Genomic DNA, 22,477 nt, shown 5'->3' on the forward strand with positions numbered 1-22,477 from the left:
AAGAAAAAAAAACATTGTGTTTTCTCACACACTGGCATATATAAGCATATTAACAAATACATATGTACATTATGAATAATGCAATTCAATATTCACCCACAGTTTCAAATTTCTCAAATGCGGTAAATGTTTGAAAAAAATATATAAAAAAACTAGATAGGTATACAGGCAAAAAAAAGCACAAAAAATATCCATGTCACGTTAAAGGAAAGCTAACAAATAATTTACAAAATGATAAAATTTTATTTACAACAATAATTAAGAAACTTAGCTTGAGGAGTGGGGTTATCACAAACCTTATTTTTGGTACATTCTCAGACGAGGGTATATACACTTTGATCGACCAACTTCCACTGTTGGTCCGAGCTCTATGGACGCTTTGCGCGTAGACACCATCAATTTGGTCTTTTCGCCGTTTACCGCCAGACCCGTTTTCGTAGATTCTGCTTCGACCTTCATAAAGGTATCAGTTACTTCCTTTACTGATCTTCCCATGATGTCTATGTCATCAGCATAAGCAAGTAACATGTGGCTATTGGTGTAAATTGTGCCATTTCTTTTGACATTTGCATCTTGTATTACCTTTTCCAGCAAAATGTTGAATAGGTCACACGAAAGGCTGTCTCCTTGTCTGAAACCTCTTTTGGTACAAAATTCTTCGGAGAGGTTCCTTCCAATTTTAACTGAGGACCTAGTATCAGTTAAAGTCATCTTACAAAGCCGGATGATTTTGCGGGGATACCAAATTCAGACATTGCATGGATGCCTTTGATCGGAGGGGACTGTCGAATGCTGCTTTATAATCGACAAAAAGGTGATAAGTGTCGATCTGCATCTCTTGGGTCTTCTCTAGGATTTGCCGCAGGGTAAATATCTGGTCAATGGTGGACTTGCCAGGTCTAAAGCCGCATTGGTATGGTCCAATTATTTCGTTGACCATGGGCTTTAGTCGTTCGCACAATATCCCTGACACTATCTTATAGGCAATAGGGAGAAGACTTATTATGTGGGCGGGACATAGGATGCTCAAGCTCCAATCGTCGGGTACGCGTTCTCCCTGCCAGATGGTGCTAACTAGCTGATGCATACACCTTATCAGCGCGTCGCCTCCGGTTTTAAACAGCTCGGCTGGTAAGCAATCGGCTCCTGCTGCTTTATTATTCTTCAGCCGGTTGATTGCTGTTTTTACCTCATCTTGGCCGGGCGATATACATTCTATATCATCTTCTGGGGTTGGATCTGTGGTATCATCGTCTTCGCTACTATTGGATACCAGCAGATTGGAGAAATGTTCCTTCCATATCGTGAGCATGCTATCTGTATCTGTTACCAGATTACCTTGCTGGTCTCTACAGGAGGATGTGTCTGTACCAAAGCCATCTGTTTGATGTTTCACTCTTTGGTAGAATTTTCGGACTTCATCCTGGCTCCTGTACATCTCGATATTTTCACACTCTCGCTTTTCCATTTCTCCACTTGAGATGAAAGAGGGACCAAGATAAATCCTGGGCTTTGCCATGTTAAAACCGGTCAGGACCGTTCTTTGGTATCTTCCATCCCCTACGTCACCCAAGTGGAGTGGGGTTATCACAAACCTTATTTTTGGTACATTCTCAGACGGGGGTATATACACTTTGACACAATCAAAAATGATCGAAATAAATATTTTGGAAGCCAATTATGTGTGGCCTAAATGTAAGTGGAACAAAACCCGAAGGTGCACTTATTAGCCCCCACAACTTAGTGGATAGTTTGCAAAAGTAATTCCAAAGTCTCTACACCGTTTCCATGTTCGTTGGAGAGTGACCCAATCCCGCTTGGTACATCCCTGCAGTAGCAAGCCTCCCGTTGTTGTCAAGGGCTGAACTACTTATCCGTGGCACAGGGTGAATGAGAATTATTTCTTTGCAAGTCGTTGGCGTCATTAATGAAATTGCAACGAAGTCAATTAAATCCATATAAATACTGATACATGTTGCATATTGTAGCCTGTAGTGAGGGCAATATAATGTCTCTATGGCAGGTTTATGTACGTGAACATTTTGTCAAAGTTTACCACTGCTTTGTTTCTATCACCACTGAGTTCAAAATATTTATTCTTTATATTCATTCTGTAGTGTTAATATCTCTTGAGTCCTGATAATGCCGATGAAACCTCCAAACTCCATCTGTTAAAAAACACCGAAATAACGTGAACATAACCTACAACAACAATGTATCGCCAGGTTTATTGTTTTTATTTTTATATTATTCATTGTCATATTTACTATGCTGCAATATAAACCCTTAATTTCTGCACATATCTATGTGTGTGTGTGCTTGTATCGACTTGCAACCAACACTTTGATTTTCATAAAGTTTTTATGCTTCCAGGCTATAAATTCAATATATTTTCGGACATGAGAAATATGTGTTATTTGACACGTTTTAATTATGGCATTCACACACACACACATACATACCCCAGATCGACTAACACTTTTACAACGAAACACATTGGCCAGCAACATGCTTTCAAACACAGAATACAATTCAATATCATTGATGACGGGCGTTGTGTTGTTCAACAGCAAAATAAATAAACAAAAATATGTCGAATGGTAAGCCAGAATTGCAAAATGAATGTAAAAACAAAGCTGAAATTTTTTTTTTGTTAAAAAAATTATTTATACGTACATATTTTATTCCGCAATAACGATGTTTGGTATAGATGGGTGAGGAAAGAACTTCAGATTAGGTTTTCCTGAAAATAGAAGAAGAATTTTGATTAAGGTCTCAAGGCCTTCTTATAGCAGACCATAAAGTATTCTCATTTAACACCACTAGTTCTTCACAGTTTTTACCGAACTAGCATATTTTGGCATTAGAGACTCTCAGTATTCACGAAACTTCTCCAACAAAAACTGTCCATATATGTCCTTGTTTTGGTATAGCTCCCATATTTTGGTATGTCCCTGTTATCGGCATTTTCAGGATTTTAGCCGTAATTTTTACCATATTAGCTGCAATTTGGCATTGAATGTTTCCATGATCCACGTTTTGGTATAGCCCCCATTAAACGGTTCCTCCCGATTTTTAGTATTTTGATGATTTAAGTTATTGTTTTTAACCGCACTAGTTGTAGGGTGACGTAGAGGATGAAAGATAACGAGGAAAGGTCCTGACCGGCTTTAACATGAATGACAAAGTACAGGATTTATTTCGGTCTCTCTCTCACATCCGTTAAAAGTAGCGAGCTAACGTGTGTCGGGCGTTCACCAATAAGAACGTTAAAAACTTGGGTTTGGGCGCCGGGTTAGTAACCCTCCCCTAGAAAAAAAAAACAGTCTACTATTAAACAATTAAAAAAGTATATGTCAGCTGTGCTGACAGAGATATACCCTGAGTCTGTGTATATTGAAACGTATGTCTTTAGGGGGTTTTAAAAAATTTTAGATGTTTGAACCGACAAAAATGTTACTTACTTACATACTGAGTTGGCCCATTACAGAACATTTGTTCCATAGACCGAACTAAGAAAAGATCTCCATTCCTCTCTGTTTTTCGCTTGACTTTTTGGAATACCGCGCCTTTTCATTTCTTCATCCACTTGTATGCTCCATCGAAGCTTAGGCCTGCCGATTCTGCGTGCACCACCATGTGGCATGTATTCATACACCTTTTTAGCGGGTTCATCATCGCTCATTCTCATGATATGGCCTAGCCAACGCAATCGTTGCATCTCGATACGTTTAACTATATTCATGTCTTTGTATAGCTTATATAGCTCGTGGTTCATACGACGTCGATATTCACCGTCAACGCAAATCGGCCCGTAGATCTTTCGAAGATCTTTCAAACACACCAAGCACTGCCTTATCTGCTTGCGCAAGTACCCATGCTTCGGAGCCATACATTAGCACGGGTAGTATCAGCGTTTTGTATAGTGTTATTTTTGTTTGACGAGATGTGGCTTTGTTTTTAAATTGCTTACTTAGACCATAGTAGCTTCTGTTGGCCAATACAATTCTTCTTCTTATTTCACAACTGATGTTATTTGTTGTGTTTATGGCAGTGCCGAGGTAGACGAAGTCTTTAACTACCTCAAAATTATAGGTACCAACTTCTACAGTTGGTCCAGCTCTATGGACGCTTCGCGCGTCGACACCATCAATTTGGTCTTTTCGCCGTTTACCGCCAGACCGACTATCGCAGATTTTGTTTCGACCTTCCTAAAGGAATCAGTTACTTCCTTTACTGATCGTTCCATGATGTCTATGTCATCAGCATAAGCAAGTAACATGTGGCTATTGGTGTAAATTGTGCCATTTCTTTTGACATTTGCATCTCGTATTACCTTTTCCAGCAAAATGTTGAAAAGATCACACGAAAGGCTGTCTCCTTGCCTGAAACCTCTTTTGGTACCAAACTCTTCGGAGAGGTTCTTTCCTGTTTTAACTGAGGACCTCGTGTCAATTAAAGTCATTTTGCAAAGACGGATGAGCTTTGCGGGGATACCAAATTCAGACATGGCTTGGAATACCTTTGAACGCAGCGGGCTGTCGAAGGCTGCTTTATAATCGACAAAAAGGTGGTAGGTGTCGATCTGCATCTCTTGGGTCTTTGCCGCTGGGTAAATATCTGGTCAATGGTGGACTTGCCAGCTCTAAAGCCGCATTGGTATGGTCCAATTATCTCGTTGACCATATGCTTTAGTCGTTCGCACAATATCCCTGACACTATCTTATAGGCAATAGGGATAAGTTAGGGCATATAGTCGTATCTCCTTTCTTGTGGACATGGCACAGGATGCTCAGGTTCCAATCGTCGGGTACTCGTTCTCCCTATAGTTAGGGCATATAGTCGTATCTCCTTTCTTGTGGACATGGCACAGGATGCTCAGGTTCTAATCGTCGGGTACTCGTTCTCCCTATAGTTAGGGCATATAGTCGTATCTCCTTTCTTGTGGACATGGCACAGGATGCTCAGGTTCCAATCGTCGGGTACTCGTTCTTTCTGCCAGATGGTGCTAACTAGCTGATGAATACACCTTAACAACGTATAGCCTGCTGTTTTGAACAGCTCGGCTGGTAAGTCATCGGCTCCTGCTGCCTTATTATTCTTCAGTCGACTTATTGCTGTCTTTGCCTCATCTTGGCTGGGCGGTAAACATTCAACACCATCTTCTGGGATTGAATCTTCTGGGTGTGGATCTTCGCCGTCTTCGCTACTATCGGATACTGAGCACACTATCTGTATCAGTTACCAAATAACCTTACTGGTCTCTACAGTAGGATGTGTCTGTACCAAAGCCATCAGTTTGATGCTTCACTGTTTAGTAGAACTTTAAGACTTCATTCTGGCTCCTGTACATCTCGATTTTTTCACACTCCCGCTTTTCCATTTCTCTCTTTTTCTTACGGAAAAGACGTTTCTCCTCTCTCCTTTTCTCCCGATACTTCTTTCGTGCGCTACGCGTTGGCGGTATACATTCAATACCATCTTCTGGGATTGGATCTGTGGTATCTTCGCCGTCTTCGCTACTATTGGATAATAACATTTTGGAGAAATGTTCTTTCCATATCCTGAGCACACTATCTGTATCAGTTACCAAATTACCTTGCTGGTCTCTGCAGGAGGATGTGCCTGTACCAAAGCTTGATGTTTCACTCTTTGGTAGAACATTCGGACTTCATTTTGGCTCCTGTACATATTCATTTTTTCACACTCCCGTCTTTCCATTTCTCTCTTTTTCCTGCGGAAAAGATGTTTCTCCTCTCTCCTTTTCTCCCGATATCTCTCACGGGCACTACGCGTTGCTACTGATTGTAGAGTAGCCCTATTCTTTCTCTTTCTCTTCTTTCTCTCTCTTTCTTCTTTCTCTTCGGTAGCAGCACGACACTCCTGGTCATACCATGGCTTCCTTGGTAAAGGTCTCTGGTATCCAAGTACTGATTTTGCGGCTGTATGCATGGAGTGGGCAATGTTTTGCCATTGTCCTGATCTGTTATCGGGATGGGGAGTGCTTTGATTATGCAATTGGGCCATTTGAGTGGAATATGCTGTGGCTATCTGTTGTGATTGCAACTTACCGATGTCCAACTTCCGTGTTGTGTCTGTTCGCACTTTGTTTGCTACGTTTAATCTGGTACGTACCTTTGCTGCAACAAAGTAGTGGTCCGAGTCTATGTTTGCTCCTCAGAACGATTGTATATCCAACACTCTCGATGAATGCCTTCCACTTATCACAACGTGATTAATTTGATTTCTTGTTTTCTGATCTGGAGATAGCCAGGTGCCCTTATGGATGTCGAGATGTTTCAATTTGGTGCTGCTAACTACCATGTTTTTGCCGCTGCGAAATCTATTAGCCTCATACAATTGTCAGATGTTTCACTGTGGAGACTGAATTTTCCAACTGTTGGGCCAAAGATATTTTCCTTTCCATTTTTGGTAGTAAAATCGCCTAGTATAATTTTAATGTCATGGGCAGGACAACGGTCATATGTTTCTTCTAAGCGCTCATAAAATATATCTTTGGTCAGTTCGTCTTTGTCTTCAGTGGGAGCATGACCGCAAATAAAGCAGATGTTGAAAAATTTTGCTTTTATTCGAATTGTAACATGTCTATCATTCACTGGTGTGAAGCTGGATACCAGGTGTTTTAACTTCCGACCAACTACAAATCCGCAACCAAACTCATGCTTTATCTCATGGTAGCTATAATACAGTGCGTCACCTTTAGGTGTGACGCCTTTCCCATTCCATCGTATTTCCTGAATGGCAGTAATTTCGGCCTTGTACCTTTCAAGTACATCTGCCAATGCGTAAAATGCACCTTCTCTATAAAGAGTGCGAACATTCCAGGTGCAGATTCGCAGATCATGGTCCTTAAAACGTTTGCGGGGGTCGTCAACTTTTGATAGATTTGTTTTTCTTTTTTCATAGGGGTTTTTTCTAGGGGAGGATTACTAACCCTGCGCCCAAACCCAAGTTTTTAACGTTGTTATGGGTGAACGCGCGGCACATTTTAGCTCACTACCTTTAACGGGTGTTAAAGGCAGCTATCCCAAGTGACACCACGGGGAGGTCAGTGTCCAATTGAAATGAAAGAGGGACCAAGATAAATCCTGGACTTTCCCATGTTAAAGGCGGTCAGGACCGTTCCTTGGTATCTTTCATCCCCTACGTAAACTAAACTTTTTAATCTGTGTACATATGTAAGTGCTTAACACTTTCGGCTTATCCAACCACGATTGACTATTTAAACGCCAGCATTTGTCACAATAGTCGAATAACCCCTTGCACATTCAACGTTGATCCGTTGCTCATTCCCAATGCAATTCCTTCTCAGATACCTTCATCAGAATCCTCTCACCTACCAACAAAATGTCCATGCTTGAACAGCGGTCACGGTTCAACGCACGCATGGCCTTAAATATTTCATTACGTCGCTCAATTTATGAGTGCGTAAATTCTCTTAACGTACGCTCTTCCATACAACTCTGAAATTACGAATCACAATTTCAAACCCTGACTTGTCAAACTAACAAGTTCCACAACCATCTGCTTTCATACCACCACCTGGCACTGGTGGCATCAAGACATATTAAAAAATTTCCGCAAAAAAAAAACATAAAAACTAAGCAAACAGAATAAAAAAATGCTAAAATGAAAAAAAAAATTGAAGAAAATTGGAGAAAATGCTCCTTGCATCGGCAATCTCCCACCCCAAAGAAACTGGCCAGAATGCAACATTCCATTTATTATCTCTTCCTTTCGCATGTTTGGGGCCAAGTCGGGAGACAGCATGGAAAGGCATGAAAGGTAATACCAGAACTCGTCGTCTAGTTTGCTCATTCTGTGGCCATAATCCTTCTACTATGGTGGTATTACACATTCCATAAACTGGGCCAAACGAGATTGACGGCCGAGATGTCACCCTTTGCCGGCAATTTCTGTACGTGCCAACAATTTGTGGGTGCGGAGGGGCGTATAATTATGGATTTTCTTACAACGATCTTGTTGTTGGTCGTCACACCAGGCCTTCTATCTTCGGGTGCGAGTACAATCGCAGATAATTATGCCTTTCCCAGTGAATCAAATCTCCCTCAGTGTAAATGCCTTGCACCATCATGTAAACAATACGATAATCGAAAACTACCCAAAGCAGTGCCTCGGTGTACCTTTCTTGAATCTTTTGCTATATCCGTAAATGCACATTATACGTTTATGACTTAATCCCAAGTATGCACCACCAACATTCCGTGAGCAGGGACCTGTATGTTGGCAAGGGCCAGTCACGTATAGATCCGGTTTTTCTCTTTGGGTGTTCTTGTTGAAACCCTGTAATGACAATTCCCGGACCCCCGGCTTAGACAGTCACTACCAGATTTTAGACCCTCTCCATGAACACACTTCCACTTATTAGCTCTGTGCTACCGCTTAACAAAGAAACACTGTCCCAAACCTTAGTGGGATGGATCACAATCCATAACTCCTCCTCCCCCTTTTTGTTAACAATATTGGAATACATGGAACTCCCTCATAACCCCACCCTCGTTTATTCATGCATTCATTCCTTATTTTTATAAACTGAAAATTTTGTTTAGATTTATCATATTTTAATTGGAAACGTGATTTTAGTCTTGTCAAAAAGAAAAAAGAAAAAACAAAACAAAACTAAAATGCTATTTGTTCCACATTGTTAAACACGACCTAAATGCAACAACAAGAGTTGTTAAATTTATAACATTGATGTTTGCTTTTCAATGGCTATACAATTTTGAATGCAAAACAAAAAAGTAAAGTGAACTCTAAAAATATTACATGTAATGGGGAAAAAACTGAAAAAAATAATCAACAACAAAATAAATTTCCATTGTTAATCCAGGGCAACTATTGACAAAAATTCTCTAAAAATTCCATGTGGATTATTTCAAGCTTAACCGACAGTAGTTACTCATAATGCCTTTATTTGAGGATTCTCGAAATTGGATAAATTTGACATTGGCAGATGAGCATAATTTAATATAACTTAAAATAAAACGGCGTGGGAATTTCTCATTTTTTCACCTACATGTCAATAATAAATATTACTAAAATTATTTTATTTTAGGTTCTCCTCTTTTGTGCTAAAAAACAATAAATTTTATTTAAATTATTTCCCTATTTCTCGCATATCTTTAATTTGCCAAAATCTAACAGCCAAAAACCCCAACAGCTATTTAATCAGAGCTTAATTAGATACTTGTTAGCTGCTACATCATTAAATCTGCACAGTTTTTAATTAGATATTTTTGCAACAGCAGGTACATATGGAGCGGCGGCAGCTTGCTGATTGATTTTCTCACCATGCAATGTCACGCCCAGAACCATGATGACCAATTGCTGTTGGCTGGTGGTCTAACCGAGAAATGTCCCTTTTCGGAGAAAGCAGTGGCATTGACATCAAACAACAACGTTCGTCTGGTTGCAAAATTAACATAAAAGTTCATTTAATTAGTTCACGAAATCCATGTACGAACATGGTTTTTTGTTGTTGTTGGTATTGGTGTTGAGGCAATCCCGTTAAATAACACCGCGTTACGGTCATTAACCAAAAACCAAAGAACACCAAATCTACAAATACAACAAAGAAATATCTGTGAAATGTGAGGAAAGGTCGAATGGCTGTTGACAATGTGTGTGTGTGTGGGCGGGAGTGTATGTGTGTTTGTACGAATTCCAACCAAAAGTGACCAAAAAGCATCCTGTCAGTGAGCTATAAAAATGGTTGGCCAATTAAATTGCTGCCTTGGACACTTTTGCCGTAACCATAAATGAATGAATGAACGAATGAGTGAATGAATGAATGCGAGAAAATGCTCCAATACGTTGGAGCTGTTGAAGTGTGTAATGACGGGAAGATTTGGTTTCTGGTAATGTCGATGTCGATAACCTGTCAACCTTGCCATTATTATTGGCATGAGGTTGAAATGTCATTGTACATATTTGCATACAACAACAAGTACAGTGGATTTCTAAAAAATAAAACAAGTAAAAAAGTATCAGTCGGCTTTGCCGACAGAGATATACCCTCAGCCTATGTGAATTGGAACTTTCATCTACCGACAGATCGAATGTGTGGCCCTTTTTTGAGAGTTATCGTGCTATCCAGCCAATACATATGGTACCATAGGGGTACTTTACACCTTTCGGGCAGTTTTCTCTAGAGGTATGGATTTGCCCGAATGAGGCTGCGAATGTAAGTTGCTTCAACAAAAATCAACGTGCAAGAGCAAGTCTTAAAGTGAACTTATCCGAAATTTTGTGTGGGAGGTACCCGAACGACTGGGCATCTGGTAGTTATATTAGGATGTGTAAAGTAAGGACCAAATCGGTTACTCCCTTCAAGAGTTATCATGCGCATTTGCGCATTTTTCTGAATATTTTTGAACATTTGTGGGGAAGGGACCTGAAGGAGTAGACCAATATGGATTATCTTCGAACATAAACTAAGTTTGGACAAAATATTCCGAAGACCAAATTTTGGACCGTATAGGTGGGTTATCTTGCGCTCCAACCACTACACACGGTGTCATAAGGCTTTTTTGTAACTTTCAGGCTATTTTCTCAGAAAGTATGGACTTGCTCCAGATGAAACTTGCACGATCGTATAGGGGGCAGTGAATACAAGTTGTTACAACAAAAATCAAAGCGATTCGAGAGCAGGTCCGAAACCGAATTTTTCCAAAATTTTTTGTGGGAGGTAATCGAAGGAGTTTCTATTGGAAACTCGTCTACGTCTGGTAGAAATGTTACGATATGCAAAGTGTGGATCTAATCGGTTTCCTCCCTCAAGAGTTATCGAGCGCACAAATTTTCCGAACATTTTCGAACTTTTGTGGGGAGGCGACGAATGGAGTGGACCGGTATAACCCACCTTTGAACTTAAACTAAATCTGGACAAAATATTGCGAAAGCCAAATTTTGGACCGAATCGGTTGATACGTTCGAGAGTTATCGGTCGCTCCAGCCAGCCAGACAGACGGACGGACATGACTAAATCAATTCCAAATTGTCGGAAACGGATTTCTTCCTGTGTCTTTTTCCCGTATGAAATTGTATATACCCTCGTTATCATAAATGCTGAGGGTATAAAAACATATTCTGAAAAAGATCCACGAATAACGTTTTTCCTACAATAAGAACTGTAGCTCAATTGTGGGCGAACCTTCTGATCGAGCAGTTGCGAACAAAGCTAATACAATGGCTGATGGGGAGTTAGCTATCTGGTTTGTTTCAGCATCAATCGTAACTGCGTCCATATCTAGGTAGAAGGATCATGTGATGACTGTCCTTGAATAATTGCAAGGCGATGTTATTTCGAAAATTACATTTTTTCGGAAGGAAACAATTTTTAGAGAGGACTTATTCTTGTCACATGATAGCTATCCTGTTACAGCAGATCCAAGATGGTGGAAACAAAATCTATATGAGACAAATTTGGTCCAATCATCTTCAACTAGACATGAGTTTCGATAGTCGAGGGAATCATGGCCAGCTCAGAAGATAAAATAAAAGAGAAACAAATAAGGGCCACCAACAACTTGTCAACGCTTCCGATGACATATATTGATGACAAAATCTGCTGATTACCAGGCAAGTCGGACTGTGGGAAAAGTTTGGAATTAAATAAGTGACAAATATTGATGATAAAATCTGCTGATAAAGAAGGACAAATACAAATAAATATGGAAATAAACTAACATAGTATTTATAGTTAAGCATTGAAAAATGAGGTTACCATGGCAAGTCGGACTATAGAAAAAGTTTCGGAATAAATAAAAGAAATTAATTCCTATATACAATGTTCGAATGATTTAGGTATAAATGTTAGATTCCAAGCTTAGCCTTTGTCCACCCACTAAAATAACATTCTAATATGCCAGATGATCGTACTTAACCACCCGTGAAACGTAGCATAATGGTTGAATGTGTGGGACTTCGGGGGACTCAAAATTTGTCAATATACCTCTAAGGTCGTTGAGAGAACTGAGAGAATATATGGAGGGTATGGAGGTAATGTATTATTATTTGGGTGTCATTAAACGGGTTTCGTACAGTATTAGCTGGGGAAGATGGTCCAGAATTTTCTACAGAAGGCCACAAGGTCTTTCTATGATATTTAGGGCACTATATAGAATAATAGCGGAAATCGAGAAAATAATATTTTTTTACATCCCTCTTGGGAGATTTGGACCACCATACGGTGTCCCCAGTATGGATTGTCTACGTTGGCGATGATGTGTTTTTTTTAGTGATTGTTTAGGACTGTTTTTTTGGACGAAACTTCCAAAAATTGTGGCCTTGAGGCAGTATTTTGAGAGGCTGGGTGCACTATTAATTCGAGTATGGTACAGTATTATGAGGAATAGCCCAAAGCTTTCAATAGAAAGCGACCAGCCGGAAGACCAAGTCTTTTTATAGGTGACCACAAGGACTTTCGATCAAAAGAAATTCCTATAAAGCCATACTAAGTCTTCCCATAAAATATCAGAATGTCTTCCTGCAAGGTCTACAAAAAAAGAGACAAGGGCATTTTTACAGAAGACGCCAAAGTAGATCCTTAAAAAACCCCTGTAACTTCGTCTTTCGTAGAATACCTCAAAGTATTCTAAAGGAAGATTTTCATAAAGACCACTACAAGGTTTTCGTATAGAAGACCACAGTTCTCCTTATAGAAGACCACAGGGTCTCCTTATAGAAGACAACAGGGTCTTCAAATAGATGAACAAAAGGTTGTCGTATAAAAAAGAACAATATGTCTTCTTAAAAAAATAATAAAAATTAAAACTAAAAAATTTCAGTCTTTCAGAATTACGGAAATCGGGAGGTACCGGTCTATGGGGTCTATGTCGAAACTTGGACCTATACCGACGAATTTCAGTCAGAAAGGCTTTTACCTCCAACAAAGACTAATTACCAATTTTCAGCCATTTCGGTGGGTTACTGTGGCCACAACCTTCAAAATACCGAAAATCGAAAGGTAAGGCTCTATGGGGGCTATATGAAGCCGTGGACTTATACCGACAAATTTATGACAGATTTTTTTTCTTCCAACGAAGACTAAGTACCAAATTTCAGTAATTTCGGTGTTATAATGAGGCTAAAACCTTCACCGAAAATCGGGTGGTATCGTTCTATGGGGGCTATATGAAGGCGTGGACCTATACCGCCATATATATTTATACCCCAACGAAGACTAAATACCGAATTTCTGAGAAATATTAAGGCCACAACCTGCAAAACACCGAAAATGGGGATGTACGTTCTATGAGGGGCTATATCAAGGCGTGGACCTATACCGACATATTTCACATGGAACGTTTAATACCACTGTGTGTAATTTTTTGAGTCATGTTTTATTAACCATATTCTGACTCCACAGTGTGATAGAACACCAAAAATGAGAAGACACGTGTCTCGCCGTTTTTCCCTATCTCATCAACTTTCGCGGTTATAGGCCTCCAAAGGTTTGAGTCTTTGATGTAAAAAGAGTCATTTATTCAGGACTATATCTTCCAAACCGTTACGAAATTTGAATTTATCTCAGGGCAAAGTTGTAGCTCTTGTGAAATTGTGAACACATATAACCCATCAAACTTCATCTGAAAGGTCAAAATCGCCATGGTCAAATTTCTTTTAAAAATTTTCTCAAGTTTTGTTATACAGCTATCAAACCGATCAAATTTGAAGCAACTTACCAACTACAGAAATGTACCTCAGATCTCAATAAATATCATTCTAGAATATACGAACCCTGAAGGAAGAGGTCTTAATGGTCAAAATAGCAAAACAATTGCGAGTTTTATCTTTTATCGGTTTCTGCTCCATAGATATTAAACCGTTAAAAATTCAAGAAAACTATCAACCACAATAGTGTAGGAAAGGCTTCAATAAACTACTTCCTGGAATATGCGAAATGCCTTTGGACGGTTCTTGATGGTAAAAATAGCAAAAACCTTTTTGAAAATATCCAATTTTTATACTTGTTTCTCCTACCTATTGAATTCTAAGGTACAATTTTGTGGTTGACGGTATCCTTAATTTTTGGGCGGTTGAGTATCTTTGGACCAGAGTCGGAGAAAAAAGTACAAAAATTGGATATTTTCAAAACATTTTTGCTATTTTTAGCATTAAAAACCGTTTATAGGCATTTCGCATACTCCATAATGTTGTTTATTGATGCCTTTGCTACGCTATTGTGGTTGATTGTTTTCTTGAATTTTGAACGGTTTAATATCTATGGAGCAGAATCCTAGAAAAGAGGATAAAAATCGCAATTGTTTTGCTATTTTGACCATTAAGATCCGTTTCTACAGAGTTAGAATATTCTAGAAAGATATTTATTGAGATCTGAGGTACATTTCTGTAGTTGGTAGTTTGCTTCAAATTTGATCGGTGTGAAAGCTGTATAACAAAACTTGAGAAAACATTTTAAAAGAAATTTTACCATGGCGGTTTTGACCTTGCAGATGAAGTTTGATGGATTGTATGTGTTCACAATTTTTGTTCTTTAAGACAAGAGCTACATCTTTGTCTCCGAGAAAAATTCAAATTTCCTAACGGTTTGGAAGATATAGTCCTGACTAAATGACCCTTTTTACATCAAAGCCTCAAACCTTTGGAGGCCTATAACAGCGAAAGTTGATGAGATAGGGAAAAACGGCGAGACACGTGTCTTCTCCTTCTTGGTGTTCTATCACACTGCGGTGTCAGAATATGGTTCAGAATATTTTCGTGTTGCGCAGTGTACCCCAAATGATGACCAAAAACAAAATTTACCCATTTCGGTGGATGAGTGTAACGAAAAATAACGAAAATCGGGAGAAACCGTTCTATGGACGGAAGGACATGGTTATATCGACTTAGAATTTTACGCTGATCAAGAATATATATACCTTACAAGGTACCTCACAAGGTCTTCATATAGAAGACCACAAGGTCTTCCTATAGAAGATCACAAGGTCTTCTTATAGAAGACGACAAGGTCTTCTTATAGAAGACACCAAGGTATTTTTATAGAAGACCACAAGGTCTTCTTATAGAAGACCACATTGAAGACTACAAGGTATTCTTATAGAAGTCCACATGGTCTTCGTATAGAAGTCCACATGGTCTTCTTATAGAAAAACACAAGGTCTTCCCATAGAAGACCACAAGGTCTTCTTATAGAATACCACAAGGTCTTCTTATAGAAGACCACAAGGTCTTCTTGTAGAAGACCAAAAGATCTTTCTATAGAAGACCACAAGGTCTTCTTATAGAAGACCACAAGGTCTTCTTATAGAAGACCACAAGGGCTTCTTATAGAAGACCACAAAATCTTTCTATAGAAGACCACAAGGTCTTCTTTTAGAAGACCACAAGGTCTTCTTTTAGAAGACCACAAGGTCTTCTTATAGAAGACCACAATGTCTTCTTATAGAAGACCACAAGGTCTTCTTATAGAAGACCACAAGGTCTTCTTATAGAAGACCACACGGTCTTCTAATAGAAGACCACAAAGTCTTCTTATAGGGGACCACAAGATCTTCTTATAGAAGACCACAAGGTCTTCTTATAGAAGACCACAAGGTCTTCTTATAGAAGACCACAAGGTCTTCTTATAGAAGACCACAAGGTCTTCTCATAGAAGAACATAGGGTCTTCTTAAAGAAGACCGCAAGGTTTTCTTATAGAAGACCGCAAGGTCTTATTATAGAAGACCACAAGGTCTTCTTATAGAAGACCACAATGTCTTCTTATAGAAGACCACAATGTCTTCTTATAGAAGACCACAATGTCTTCTTATAGAAGACCACAAGGTCTTCTTATAGAAGACCACAAGGTCTTCTTATAGAAGACCACAAGGTCTTCTTATAGAAGACCACAAGGTCTTCTTATAGAAGACCACAATGTCTTCTTATAGAAGACCACAAGGTCTTCTTAGAGAAGACCACAATGTCTTCTTATAGAAGGCCACAATATCTTCTTACAGAAAACAACAAGGTCTTCTTATAGAAGACCTCAAGGTCTTCTTATAGAAGACCTCAAGGTCTTCTTATAGAAGACCTCAAGGTCTTCTTATAGAAGACCACAAGGTATTCATATAGAAGACCACAAAATCTTCTTATGGAAGACCACAAAGTCTTCTTATAGAAGACCACAAGGTCTTCTTATAGAAGACCTAAAAGTCTTCTTATAGAAGACCCCAAGGTCTTCTTATAGAAGACCAAAAGGTCTTCTTATAGAAGACCACAAGGTCTTCTTATAGAAGACAACAAGGTCTTCTTATAGAAGATCACAAGGTCTTCTTATAGAAGACAACAAGGTCTTCTTATAGAAGACCAAAAGGTCTTCTTATAGAAGACCACAAGGTATTCTTGTAGAAGACCACAAGGTTTCTTTTAGAAGACCACAAGGTCTTCCTATAGAAGACCACAAGGTATTCCTTTAGAAGACCACAAGGTTTCTTTTAGAAGACCAGAAGTTATTCCTATAGAATACCACAAGGTCTTTTTATAGAAGACCACAAGGTCTTCTTATAGAAGACCACAAGGTCCTCTTATAGAAGACCACAAGATCATCTAATAGAAGACCAAAAGGTCTTCTTATAGAAGACCACAAGGTCTTCTTATAGAAGACCACAAGTCCTTCTTATAGAAGACCACAAGGTATTCTTTTAGAAGACCACAAGGTCTTCTTATAGAAGACCACAAGGTCTTCTTGTTGAAGACCACAAGGTCTTCTTATAGAAGACCACAAGGTCTTCTTTTAGAAACCACAAGGTCTTCTTATAGAAGACCACAAGGTCTTCTTATAGAAGACCACAAGGTCTTCTTATTGAAGACCACAAGGTCTTCTTATAGAAGACCACAAGGTCTTCTTATTGAAGACCACAAGGTCTTCTTATAGAATACCACAAGGTCTTCTTTTAGAAACCACAAGGTCTTCTTAAAGAAGACCACAAGGTCTTCTTTTAGAAACCACAAGGTCTTCTTATAGAAGACCACAAGGTCTTCTTATAGACGACCACAAGGTCTTCTTATAGAACACCACAAGGTCTTCTTATAGAAGACCACAAGGTCCTCTTATAGAAGACCACAAGGTCATCTAATAGAAGACCAAAAGGTCTTTTTATAGAAGACCACAAGGTCTTCTTATAGAAGACCACAAGTCCTTCTTATAGAAGACCACAAGGTATTCTTATAGAAGACCACAAGGTCTTCTTATTGAAGACCACAAGGTCTTCTTATAGAAGACCACAAGATCTTCTTTTAGAAACCACAAGGTCTTCTTATAGAAGACCACAAAGTCTTCTTACAGAAGACCACATGGTCCTTTTATAGAAGACCACAAGGTCATCTAATAGAAGACCAAAAGACTTCTTATAGAAGACCAAAAGGTCTTCTTATAGAAGACCAAAAGGTCTTCTTATAGAAGACCACAAGGTCTTTTTATAGAAGACCACAAGGTATTCTTTTAGAAGACCACAAGGTATTCTTATAGAAGACCACAAGGTTTCTTTTAGAAGACCAGAAGGTATTCTTATAGAAGACCACAAGGTCTTTTTATAGAAGACCACAAGGTCTTTTTATAGAAGACCACAAGGTCTTCCTATAGAAGACCACAAGGTCTTTTTATAGAAGACCACAAGGTCTTCCTATAGAAGACCACAAGGTCTTCTTATAGAAGACCACAAGGTCTTTTTATAGAAGACCACAAGGTATTTTTATAGAAGACCACAAGGTCTTCCTATAGAAGACCACAAGGTATTCTTATAGAAGACCACAAGGTTTCTTTTAGAAGACCAGAAGGTATTCTTATAGAATACCTCAAGGTCTTTTTATAGAAGACCACAAGGTCTTTTTATAGAAGACCACAAGGTCTTCCTATAGAAGACCACAAGGTCTTCTTATAGAAGACCACAAGGTCATCTAATAGAAGACCAAAAGGTCTTCTTATAGAAGACCACAAGGTCTTCTTATAGAAGACCACAAGGTCTTCTTATAGAAGACCACAAGGTCTTCTTATAGAATACCACAAGGTCCTCTTATAGAAGACCACAAGGTCATCTAATAGAAGACCAAAAGGTCTTCTTATAGAAGACCACAAGGTCTTCTTATAGAAAACCACAAGGTCTTCTTATAGAATACCACAAGGTCTGCTTATAGAAGACCACAAGGTCTTCTTATAGAAGACCACAAGGTCCTCCTATAGAAGACCACAAGGTCATCTAATAGAAGACCACAAGGTATTCTTTTAGAAGACCACAAGGTATTCTTATAGAAGACCACAAAGTCTTTTTATAGAAGACCACAAGGTCTTCCTATAGAAGACAACAAAGTCTTCTTATAGAAGACCACAAGGTCTTCTTATAGAAGACCACAAGGTCTTCTTATAGAAGACCACAAGGTCTTCTTATAGAAGACCACAAGGTCTTCTTATAGAAGACCACAAAGTCTTCTTATAGAAGACCATATGGTCTTCTTATAGAAGACCACATGGTCTTTTATAGAAAACCACAAGGTCTTTTTATAGAAGACCACAAGGTCTTCCTATAGAAGACCACAAGGTCTTTTTATAGAAGACCACAAGGTCTTCCTATAGAAGACCACAAGGTCTTCTTATAGAAGACCACAAGGTCTTTTTATAGAAGACCACAAGGTATTTTTATAGAAGACCACAAGGTCTTCCTATAGAAGACCACAAGGTATTCTTATAGAAGACCACAAGGTTTCTTTTAGAAGACCAGAAGGTATTCTTATAGAATACCTCAAGGTCTTTTTATAGAAGACCACAAGGTCTTTTTATAGAAGACCACAAGGTCTTCCTATAGAAGACCACAAGGTCTTCTTATAGAAGACCACAAGGTCATCTAATAGAAGACCAAAAGGTCTTCTTATAGAAGACCACAAGGTCTTCTTATAGAAGACCACAAGGTCTTCTTATAGAAGACCACAAGGTCTTCTTATAGAATACCACAAGGTCCTCTTATAGAAGACCACAAGGTCATCTAATAGAAGACCAAAAGGTCTTCTTATAGAAGACCACAAGGTCTTCTTATAGAAAACCACAAGGTCTTCTTATAGAATACCACAAGGTCTGCTTATAGAAGACCACAAGGTCTTCTTATAGAAGACCACAAGGTCCTCCTATAGAAGACCACAAGGTCATCTAATAGAAGACCACAAGGTATTCTTTTAGAAGACCACAAGGTATTCTTATAGAAGACCACAAAGTCTTTTTATAGAAGACCACAAGGTCTTCCTATAGAAGACAACAAAGTCTTCTTATAGAAGACCACAAGGTCTTCTAATAGAAGACCACAAGGTCTTCTTATAGAAGACCACAAGGTCTTCTTATAGAAGACCACAAGGTCTTCTTATAGAAGACCACAAAGTCTTCTTATAGAAGACCATATGGTCTTCTTATAGAAGACCACATGGTCTTTTATAGAAAACCACAAGGTCTTCTTATAGAAAACCACACGGTTTTCTTATAGAAGACCACACGATCTTCTTAGAAGACCACAAAGTATTCTTATAGAAAACCACAAGGTCTTCTTATACTTCTTATAGACGACCACAAGTTTTTCTTATAGAAGACCACAGTGCCTTTTTATAGAAGACCACAATGCCTTTTTATAGACGACCATAAGGTCTTCTTATAGAAGATCACAAGGGCTGTTTTTATGGAAGACCACAATGTCTTCTTATAGAAGACATACGGTCTTCTTATGGAATACCACAAGGTCTTCTTATAGAAGACCACAAGATATTCTCTTAGAAGACCACAAGGTCTTCTTATAGTAGACCACATGGTCTTCCTATAGAAGACAGCAAGGTCTTCTGATGGAAGACAACACAGTCTTCTTGTAGAAGACAGCAAGGTCTTCTGATGGAAGACAACACAGTCTTCTTGTAGAAGACCACAAGGTCTTCTTATAGAAGACCACAAGGTCTTCTTATAGAAGACCACAAGGTCTTCTTATAGAAGACCACAAGGTCTTCTTATAGAAGACCACAAGGTCTTCTTATAGAAGACCACAAGGTCTTCTTATAGAAGACCACAAGGTCTTCTTATAGAAGACAACAGGGTCTTCTCATAGAAGACCACAAAGTTTTCTTATAGAAGACCACAAGGTCTTATTTAAAAAGACCGCAAGGTCTTCCTTTAAAAGACTTGCGGTCTTCTTATAAAAGGCCACAAGTTCATAATATATAAGACCACAAGGTCTTCTTTTTGAAGACTACATGGTCTTCTTTTAGAAGACTACAAGGTCTTCTTATAGAACAAATTCTTCGTATGGAAGACCAAATTTGTATTACAATGTATTCTTTAACATACCAAAAACTGTATAAAACTTCCATGTCTTCTATTAGAAGACGTTAAGGTTTTCTAGTAGAAGGTCCTAATATATTCTTCTGGAAGACCACAACTTATTCACCTTATAATTTTCCTCTGTTGAACCCACTGTGTTTCCTTGCAGTTGTTAACATTGCCACGCTGTTGTCGATGATAATGATAATTGCTGTGATGATTGAATTGGTAATCATTGGTAATGGTGATAATGACGATAATATACACCTTCATGTTACCAAGGTGTGTTAACAGCATAAACAACAACAAGAACACATAATATATTTAGCAATAGCTACAACAACAAAGGTCTGCTACCTTTGTTCGTTAACGAACAAATGTTAAGGGTCACTGCATTCTTTAAAATGTTTCACAAATAACCTTTACTTTTTCAGTTCTTGGTACAAATCATGTAAAATTAAGTTGAAATCCACTTTTTTCTTCGAAAGGAAAAATGTTTGGAAGCTCATACAAAATCATAACCAAATTCATTACTCCATTGCATTTGACAGTTTTAACGTGAAAAGCAATTTGATACTCTTGGCAATAACTTGCAAAGAGGGTGTGCGTACACAGATTAAACCAAGGCAATATTTATAATTAAATTTGGTCACCCATCTGCGAATAACACATCTGCAATTCATTTTCGCTCGGAGGAAAAAGGGTTTAACCTAACGCAAAAATATGTTTTTTTATTTCTCCGTTGTTATAGAATGTCATACAAAATTTGAGGAGGGAGAGGGCAAGCGATAGTAGTCGGGGGCGTTAAAATATGCATTCAACATTTCACATTCCTTGCTTTTTGTGTGCCAAAAAGAAAAAACCCAAAAACACCATCACGGGACACGGAAACAGGAATTAATTCCACAGCTTTTTTTTGCAATTCTTCCGACCGACCTTTGGGCGTTGAGCGCTCGGCAACAATTTAATAAATGGACAGGGGACACATTTCTCCGGCATATGGAAGCAAAGTTTTTGGCATGGATTTTCTTTATTAAATTAAATGTTGACATCGTTTGCTACGCTTGGCACAAAGAGAGATTTTTTCTATGGAGCAGCAGAAGCTAAGAAAGCTTTTGCCGGCAAAATAGTGTCACAAATTTATGAAGTGGAAATAAATGTGGCAAATAAAATGCACACAATTTGAAGTTAGAATATTCAAATCCAAATAACTGAAATTCGAAGAAGTCAGCATTACTGTTTCAGTTGTCCGATGTTTTAGCCAATGGTGTGTTTGGACAACTACCAAACGTTTAAAGAACTTCGAACAAAATATTATAGAGCGTACTGTGGATGTGGCTAAAGACTATTGCCATGAAATAAATCTACCGTAGGAATGTGGATTTAGAACTACATGCATATTTAGAAAAGCATCGAAGGTTCAATACTTTTAATGATATCACTGTGCAACAAATGGAGGTGGAAGTCCGGGGAAGAGATAATTCCTTTTGGAGATAAAAACCCTTGGTGAGTATATTAAGAACCCCGAAGGACAGATCCGCCGTGAATCGAACTTCCGCGTCATGGCGTGATGAATTTTTGCTAGAGACCCTGTAAGCCATCAGGAATTAGCATTATATCTTTGTTCACTGTGCTTTAGCTTATTTTTGAGATGACATTTCTTCTGTCAAATCCATATAAAAGTACCACAAGACGACGTTTTCAGCTTCGAAATGTCCTGCAAAAATGTCGCTCAGAAAATTTTAGGTACCACTCTAACTGACGACTAATCGATTTTTTGGCGTTTTCGTGTTCGTTTTGTGCATTAATCTCTAAATTTCTCTGTGGATAGGAAACATGTGCACCAAAAGTTGTTGATATAGGCAATATTAAGGTATAGCCTCCTCGATTTCTCTGTGGACAAGTAAAGGCAATAAACTTCTGGAAATCCTCTAGGTACATAATTTTTACGGTGGCCGGTATTCGTTCAATTCACATATTAAAATATTTTGCTTTACTTCAACTTCCTTAATTGAATATTTTATACCAAAAATCAAATTTTCCAACTCACTATGCGGGTGGATTTTATTCCTCCACTAGCAAAAAACTATATCCCTCTTACAACCAGCTTAATCTTTAAATCTTTAGATATTCAAACCTTTGACATTGA

This window comes from Musca autumnalis, unplaced genomic scaffold, assembly GCF_047663935.1.
Source record: "Musca autumnalis isolate F117 unplaced genomic scaffold, ASM4766393v1 scaffold_5, whole genome shotgun sequence".
Classification (NCBI taxonomy): Eukaryota; Metazoa; Arthropoda; class Insecta; order Diptera; family Muscidae; genus Musca; species Musca autumnalis.